The sequence below is a fragment of the Podarcis raffonei genome, chromosome 8, assembly GCF_027172205.1.
Source record: "Podarcis raffonei isolate rPodRaf1 chromosome 8, rPodRaf1.pri, whole genome shotgun sequence".
Taxonomy (NCBI): Eukaryota; Metazoa; Chordata; class Lepidosauria; order Squamata; family Lacertidae; genus Podarcis; species Podarcis raffonei.
In genome coordinates this window covers 63234441-63241974 of record NC_070609.1, presented here as the reverse complement: position 1 = coordinate 63241974, position 7534 = coordinate 63234441, and positions in this window count along the sequence as shown.

The following is a 7534-nucleotide window of genomic DNA, read 5'->3' as shown; positions in this document are numbered from 1 at the left end:
AACTGGGATGGCTTCAGTAAATCCCCCTGGAAAATAGGTCACTTGGAGGGTCTGAACACATAAGTGTCTCAGGCTTTAGTGAGGCTTTATTTATTTTACTGTATGTTACCTAAAATGTATGCACCTCCTCGTAGAGGAGGCTTAAAAGAAAAAGAAAACTATAACATTATTGGTAAACACATCAATTTAAAACATTCAAAAATATAAAATCAGTGATAAACTAAAAACACATGGCAGCATTCTACACATCTGGGTAGGCTTGTCGAAACAATAATGTGTTCAGTAGGTGCCACAAAGAATCATAGAATTGTAGAGTTGAAGGTGCCTGCCAGATGCAAATGGGCAGATAGTTCCAAAGTGTAGATGCCGCCACAATAAAGTATTGATTTCTTACAACTGTGGAATGGGTTTTACATGGTACCTGTGACAGTTCTGCAGGTTGAAGCAGTCAAGTGGTAAGGCAATCGCACAAATAAACTGGTTTTAAGTTGTTAAGGGCTTTAGTAAAAAGAAAAAAGAAAAGAAAGGTAAAGGACCCTGGATGGTTACGTCCAGTCAAAGGCAACTATGGGGTTGCAGCACTCGTCTCGCTTTCAGGCCAAGGGAGCCGGCGTTTGTTCACAGACAGCTTTCCGGGTCCTGTGGCCAGCATGACTAAACTGCTTCTGGCACAACACAACACCGTGAAGGAAACCAGAGTGCACGGAAATGCAGTTTACCTTCCTACCACAGGGGTACCTATTTATCTACTTGCACTGACGTGCTTTCAAACTGCAATGTAGGCAGGAGCTGGGACAGGGCAATGGGAGCTCACCCTGTCGCGGGGATTCGAACCACCAACCCTTCCAATCAGCAAGCCCAAGAGGCTCAATGGTTTAGACCACAGCGCCACCCACTTTATATACTTATAGGAACGTATTGAACATGGCCCGGTAGGCAAATCAGCAATAAGTGTTGTACACTGACAAGACCCAACTCCTGTCCGCAATCATGGCCCACCATTCTGCACTAACTGCAGCTTCTGGATCAAGCACAAGAGAAGCCCCCATATAGCTCATTATGCAATGTTATGGTTGAGTAATAGGGTCTTGATGCTTTCTGTTTCAAAAATAGGGGCATGGGGGTGGGGAAGGGGGTGGTTCAAGTTCCGTGACAGCATCCCACCATCACTTCTGTGGGTGATTGGTGTTTTCCATGCATGGCGAATGTGAGGCCATAACTGGTGATTGCATCAGAACTGCGAGGGATACTTGCTGGCGGCTGCCCTTGGTGATGTGTGTCTTCCTTTTTTAAATCCTGATTTTGACACTGCTGAAAGGGGAGGATAGGACCACCCCCCCAACTGCTTATACCAGTAAAAGTTGTGGCATCGTATCTCAATAGCTTTGCCATCACAGAATTACAAATTTTGGCTTCCAAATATGAGGTGCTGTAGCTTTGAATCTGCGGTCTGCCTGATTTCAACTTCCGCATGATGAGAATCTTCCACCTCCCTTCTGGTTATTTCAGATGACTCGCATGAGCTCCTTCTCTCAATATCAATTTGTTTTCGAGAGAGAGATAAAGCCATTTGCATTTTCAAGTTGATCAGGGTTTGTTTTTTTGTTTTGGGGCATTTTCCAAGCTAGGGACTTCACTCCTAAATAGAGAAAGCAAAGAGAACAGCAGCAAAATGTGTTTTGACAGGAGTCCAAGGAGGTCCGATTGCCTCAATTGTTTGAAAGAGCCAGAAGGGAGCAGGAAACTGAACTTGGTTATGCCTGTAAAGTCTGAAGACCAGGATACTATTGTGAGAGTAAGGAATGAGGAATTGAGATGGAGAAAGACTTTTCCTGAGTCCCATTTTTGCAGTGCACCAACCCAGTCCAATGGTCCTAAAGGAGACTGTGAATTCTCCATTTTCACAATGCATTTTCAGTAAAAAGCATGCAGTACAATCTCATCTTATGTGATAATTATGTTCCAGGGTGGCATGTACAGTGGTACCTCAGGTTAAGAACTTATTTCGTTCTGGAGGTCTGTGTTCTTAACCTGAAGCACCACTTTACCTAATGGGGCCTCCTGCTGCCGCCGTGCCACTGGAGCACGATTTCTGTTCTCATCCTGAAGCAAAGTTCTTAACCCGAGGTACTATTTCTGGGTTAGCGGAGTCTGTAACCTGAAGCGTCTGTAACCCGAGGTACCACTGTATATGCAAAAACAGATATGTACCCCCTTGAAACCACCACTGTGCTTTGGTAACATCACTAGAAGTGGTCAAAGGGTAGAACTGTAACCACCACAGATCAGGTATTGCAAGACAAAGCAAGCAGGTTTCACCTCTTTCACTAAAGCAGGGGTGTGGAACCTTGGGCTCAGGGGTTAAATTTGCCCCTCCCCAAAAAACCAGGCCTCTTTGTCTGGCTCACAGGACTCTCTCCAGGCCTCACACCTTTATGGGCCTTACTCTGAAACTTCTGCAAGTGCTTTCACCTGGCTGGGCTATGTGCTTGAACTGTGATAATTCCATTTTCTTGCCTGGATACAGCATGGAAAGATGTGGGGTAAGTTTGGAAACCCCTGGCTTTTGTGTGGTTGGAATTCAGAAACTATCACAGCCACTTTTCTATCAGGATCAAGGAGGCCCAGGAACTCTACAGGCAATGAATATGTGCATTTCATAATTTTTTTAAAAAAACAGATTAGCATCATCAGCAAATGAGCAATTACTGCAATTAAAACACCCCAGGGTGACCCAACCCAAACATTGCTTGGTTACCTAGCAACAGCTAATTTCTGAAATAAAAGAATCAATAATGTTGACTAACTGCTGCCATTTAGATGGCAGCTTCTTTTGGGTCTCTCAGCTTATCTGAGTTCGTGTTCCTTTCTGCACTGTCTTCTCTATCTGCTATGAATGGGGTGGAGCAGCTAATTGCATCCAGTCTGGGTCAGATTGGCACTTAGTCATAGGTCCCTCCAACCTTTAGAATTCAGTTGCCTCCTGTTCTGCCTCATTCTGTCATTCTGTACACATCTTGGATGCACATTTTGTTAGAATTTTGGGTGCAATTCAGCTTGCAGAAAGGGATTTGCATGGGGTCAAAAGGGATGGTGCAAGGGACCTCCAGGCTATCCCTGTACCTTTAACCTCTGTCCTGACCTCCCTATCCATTTAGGTAAAAAGCTAAAAAAAGGTAAAGGACCCCTGGACAGTTAAGTCCAGTCAAAGGCAACTATGGGGTGTGGCGCTCATTTTGCTTCAGGCCGAGGGAGACGGCATTTGTCCGCAGACAGCTTTCCAGGTCATGTGGCCAGGATGACTAAACCACTTCTGGAACACCATGACGGAAACCAGAAACACCATTTACCTTCCTGTCACAGTGGTACCTATTTATCTACTTGTACTGGTGTGCTTTCAAACTGCTACGTTGGCAGAAGCTGGGACAGAGCAACAGGAGCTCACCCCATTGCAGGGATCTGAACAGCTGACCTTCCGATCAGCAAGCCCAAGAGACTCAGTGGTTTAGACCTCAGCGCCACCCGCTCCATTTACCTATCTGTTTGATGTTAGACTGATACGTCTTAGGCTGCATCCTATTTGCAACTTCCTCCTCACATTTTCTCAGAATCTTGAATGGTGATGTTATTAAGTGTACTTCCCTAAATAAACCTAAGCATTCATAGTTTACACTAAGTCTCAGTCCGAATGCCTTCCAATTAAAGGTGTGCTCCAAGCAAGGATTCATTGCACTAAAGGTAACTTCTGCTGTTGCATACAAACTCCAAAGGCTAACATTTACACAATATACATGCTTTTCCATGCACCCACCAGTAAAAGACACATTTGTATGTAAACTGCTTAGATGTTTATACATACATGCTTTATAAATATTCTGTTAAATAAATATTTTTATGTAAAGGGCATGCGAATTTGGGGTGCACTTTTTCCGTAGCAAAAATCCATTGCAAAATCCAGAGGACCAGGAGATGGCATTCCAGTTAACGAACAGGTTTGAGTGCATCAGGTAGGAGTCAATCCTCCATGAGCCAAATGAATCTTTTCCCCCATCCCTACTATCTGCCTCCTTCCCTTCCATTATTTCCCTGGATGGCTGGTTGTCTGTCTCCCTCCCAGCTTGCCTCCTAGACAGTGAAAAGCTCTGCAGAAATGGAGGAGACTTTGCAGTCAGTGTAGGTTGTTCTTCAGTGTAGGATATATAGCCAAAACTGGGTGGTTTGTTGTTGTTGTTCTCATTTTTCTTTGGGACTCAGGATTGCATCATGGAAGGGTGGGCAACATCATATAAAGTGAGCCCTTCTGAGGCCACATTCACCCCATAAACTATGATACCATTTTAAACAGGCATGGCTTCCCTGAAAGAATTATAGGAACTGTAGTTTGTTCAGGGTTACACACAGAGTCATTAGGAGGCCGTCTATTCCTTCACAGAGATTCAATTCCCAGAGTTCCCTATGAAAAGGGACTGACTGTTAAACCACCCAGAATTATTAACTATGTGAGGGGGATAAGGGTCTCCTACCAGTTCTCAGCACCCTGAACAAAATACAACTTGCTGAATTCTTTTGAGGAAGCCATAACTGTTTGAAATGGTATCATAGTGCTTTAAATGTGTGGTATGATGTGGCCTGAATCCACATCATTGTGTACTTATTCAGGTGAGTGTGGGTAAAGAAGGGGGATTAGTAATGACCCTCAGGGATGTGTCATGAGCTGGGAGAGCTTTGCTGATGCTAAACTGGGTTCACATCTGCACCCCTGTGGGTAACTTTTAGCACCCTTAACAAACTGCAGCTCCTAGAATTCATTTGGGACTCTTCAAAGTGGCATCATAGTGCTTTAAATGTATGGTGTGCATATGACCTGATTCAGACTTCATATCTCCAGAAAGCCCACAAACCAGTCAAACATGCATTGACTACTCTCTAACTGTTGCTCCCCAGAAGCTGCTACTTGTTTTGCTAGCGCTCTCCTTGGTTTGATTGCCCACCCCAGTCCTTTGGGTTAAAACAGACTAAGAACCTCAAAGCAATTCAGTGCAATAAGCTTGTCAACAGCTTGGCCATCAAGCGATTAACGCAATGGGCATTTCACAAAAGACTACAGCCCCACGATTATGGGGAAAATAATGCTAATAATAAAAAGATCCTTCCCTTTCAAACGGCAGCATCCTCTGAAGGGATAATCTCTCCTTCCCTCTCCTTTGTTGAGCAATTCTGAAACAAAATACCCATAATCCACTGGGCCTTGGCAATGGCTCTATTCAGCCCATGGAATTGTAGGAACAATAGCTCCAGGGAGAAGAAAGGGGATTTTAATTTCAAAGCCCCGCTAAAATAACGATTCCAATTAAGGATGCTTGCTCTTCAGGAAGACAGATCACCTCTCACCCACCCTTTTCTGTTGGAGCATAGTTGTCTATTCTCTTTTGATTCTGCTGACAAATTTGGGTTCATTCAAGGTCGCTGTATTCTTTATCAACTGACAGGTATTCACTGGTTGCTCATGAACTTGGGGTCATTACCTTCGCTCTTCCTCTTACAAGGTCTGTTCACCCCACTGATAAGAGGGTATCATAAAACCAGCCAAGGAGCAGAGAAGGGCATGCAGATTTGTTGAGGAGGTGGAGCACGGACTCTATTAAGAATGGCTGGATTTGGGGGGGCTTTAATTTAGGGGGGGAGGCAACTAAGAGGGATGATGGTAGATGTTTATAAGATTATGTATAGTGTAGATGGAGAGATAAGTCATAAGAAAGAAGAATGTTAGCCACTTTGAGACTCCTTCGGGTAGTGATAAAGCGGGATATCAAATCCAAACTCTTCTTCTTCATCATCTATTCCAAACTCCTGCAATGCAGGAATCACAGCTAAAGAAACCCTGACAGATGGCCATCCAATCTCTCTTTAAAAACCTCCATTGAAGGGGAGTCCACCATCTTCTGAGAGAGTCCATTACACTGTTGAATGGCTCTTACTGACAGAAAGGTCTTACTATGTTTAGTTGGAATCTCCTCTCTTGCATTTGAATCCATTGGGTCAGGTCCTACCCTCTGGAGCAGCTGACAACCAGCTTGTCCCGCCTTCCATGTGACAGTCCTTCAGATACGTGAATATTATCATTCGTCCCACAACAAATCTCCAGCTGTCCCAATCTATTGTGATGTCCAGAAATGTCAGGCTTCGGGTAATCGGCTTCCTCCCCCTGTGGCAGTAGATAAGAAGATCAAAGAAAGGAATGTCTTACCAGTTAGAAACTTTAATAATCACAGTGAGAGAACAAAGAACACATCTCCTAGAAATGGTGGTGCTCCCAGTTAAGGATCACAACCCCCTTCCATCCCTATTAATGTACATCACTCCTACATCTTGTAAGCTGAGTTTGTATCCCCTGCGCTTTCTGTTCTGAGACTTTCTGAGCTCTTTGAGACTTTGGAAAGATTGGGGAAATGCTGTCCAATGACTGTGAACCTGTTAAACCTCTCTCTTCCAATGTTTCTTCACCTAGCTGTTCCCCACCCAGTATTTCCCAGCTTCTGCCTTCTGAACTATGCCCCTCTGCAAACCACTGTTCCAAATCTATACTGTCCTCCTGCTCCTGGGAAGATTCAGGAGCAGTAGCAAAGGGAGGGGGTGGCTCCCACCATTCCTCCTCAGTCCATCCCTCCTCAACACGGTCCCTGACAAGAAATGCACAAGTAAAATTCACTGGGTGTTCATGTGTTCTAGCATTAAGAGAGAGGGAGAAAAACTTTTCCAATGAAGATGAATGTTGGAAGATTCAGGACAGTTAAAAGACAATATTTCTTCATGCACCGCATAGTTCAGATATGGAACTTACTCTTGCAGGAAGCAGCAATGGCGACCAACAAGGATAGCTTTTGAAGAGATTAGACAGATTCATGGAGGAGATTGCTATCGATGGCTATTAACTGCAATGCAGGCTATGCACTACCTTCACAGACAGAGGCAGCAATGCTTCTGAACAGCAGTTGCTGGAAGCCACAGGAGGGGAGAGTGCTCTTGTGCTTGTGTTCTGCTTGCAGATTTCCCACAGGCATCTGGTTTTCCACTGTGAGAACAGGATGCTGAATGAGATGGGTCAGTGGCCTGATCCAACAGGGTCTTCTTACCTTAGGGCAGGCATAGGCAGGCTCGGCCCTCCAGATGTTTTGGGACTACAACTCCCATCATCCCTAGCTAACAGGACCAGTGGTCAGGGATGGTGGGAGTTGTAGTCCCAAAACATCTGGAGGGCCAAGTTTGCCTATGCCTGCCTTAGGGGGATTTTTACCTGGGTCACATTAAACTCTAAGCCAGAGAAGAAGCCAAAGGTTGTAATACCCACCCCATGTTGTGATGAGGATTTGGAGACTCATGCTTGGAAATTTAGATATTGGAGACATGACTTATAAAAGGCTACCAAGAAGGAAAATGTCTACCAGTTTTCTAACCAGAGTCGCCAAGGTACTGCAAAGTCTCCAACCTTATTCAAAGTAGCAGGGAGAGCAGGGGTTCTACATCATTTTGCCAG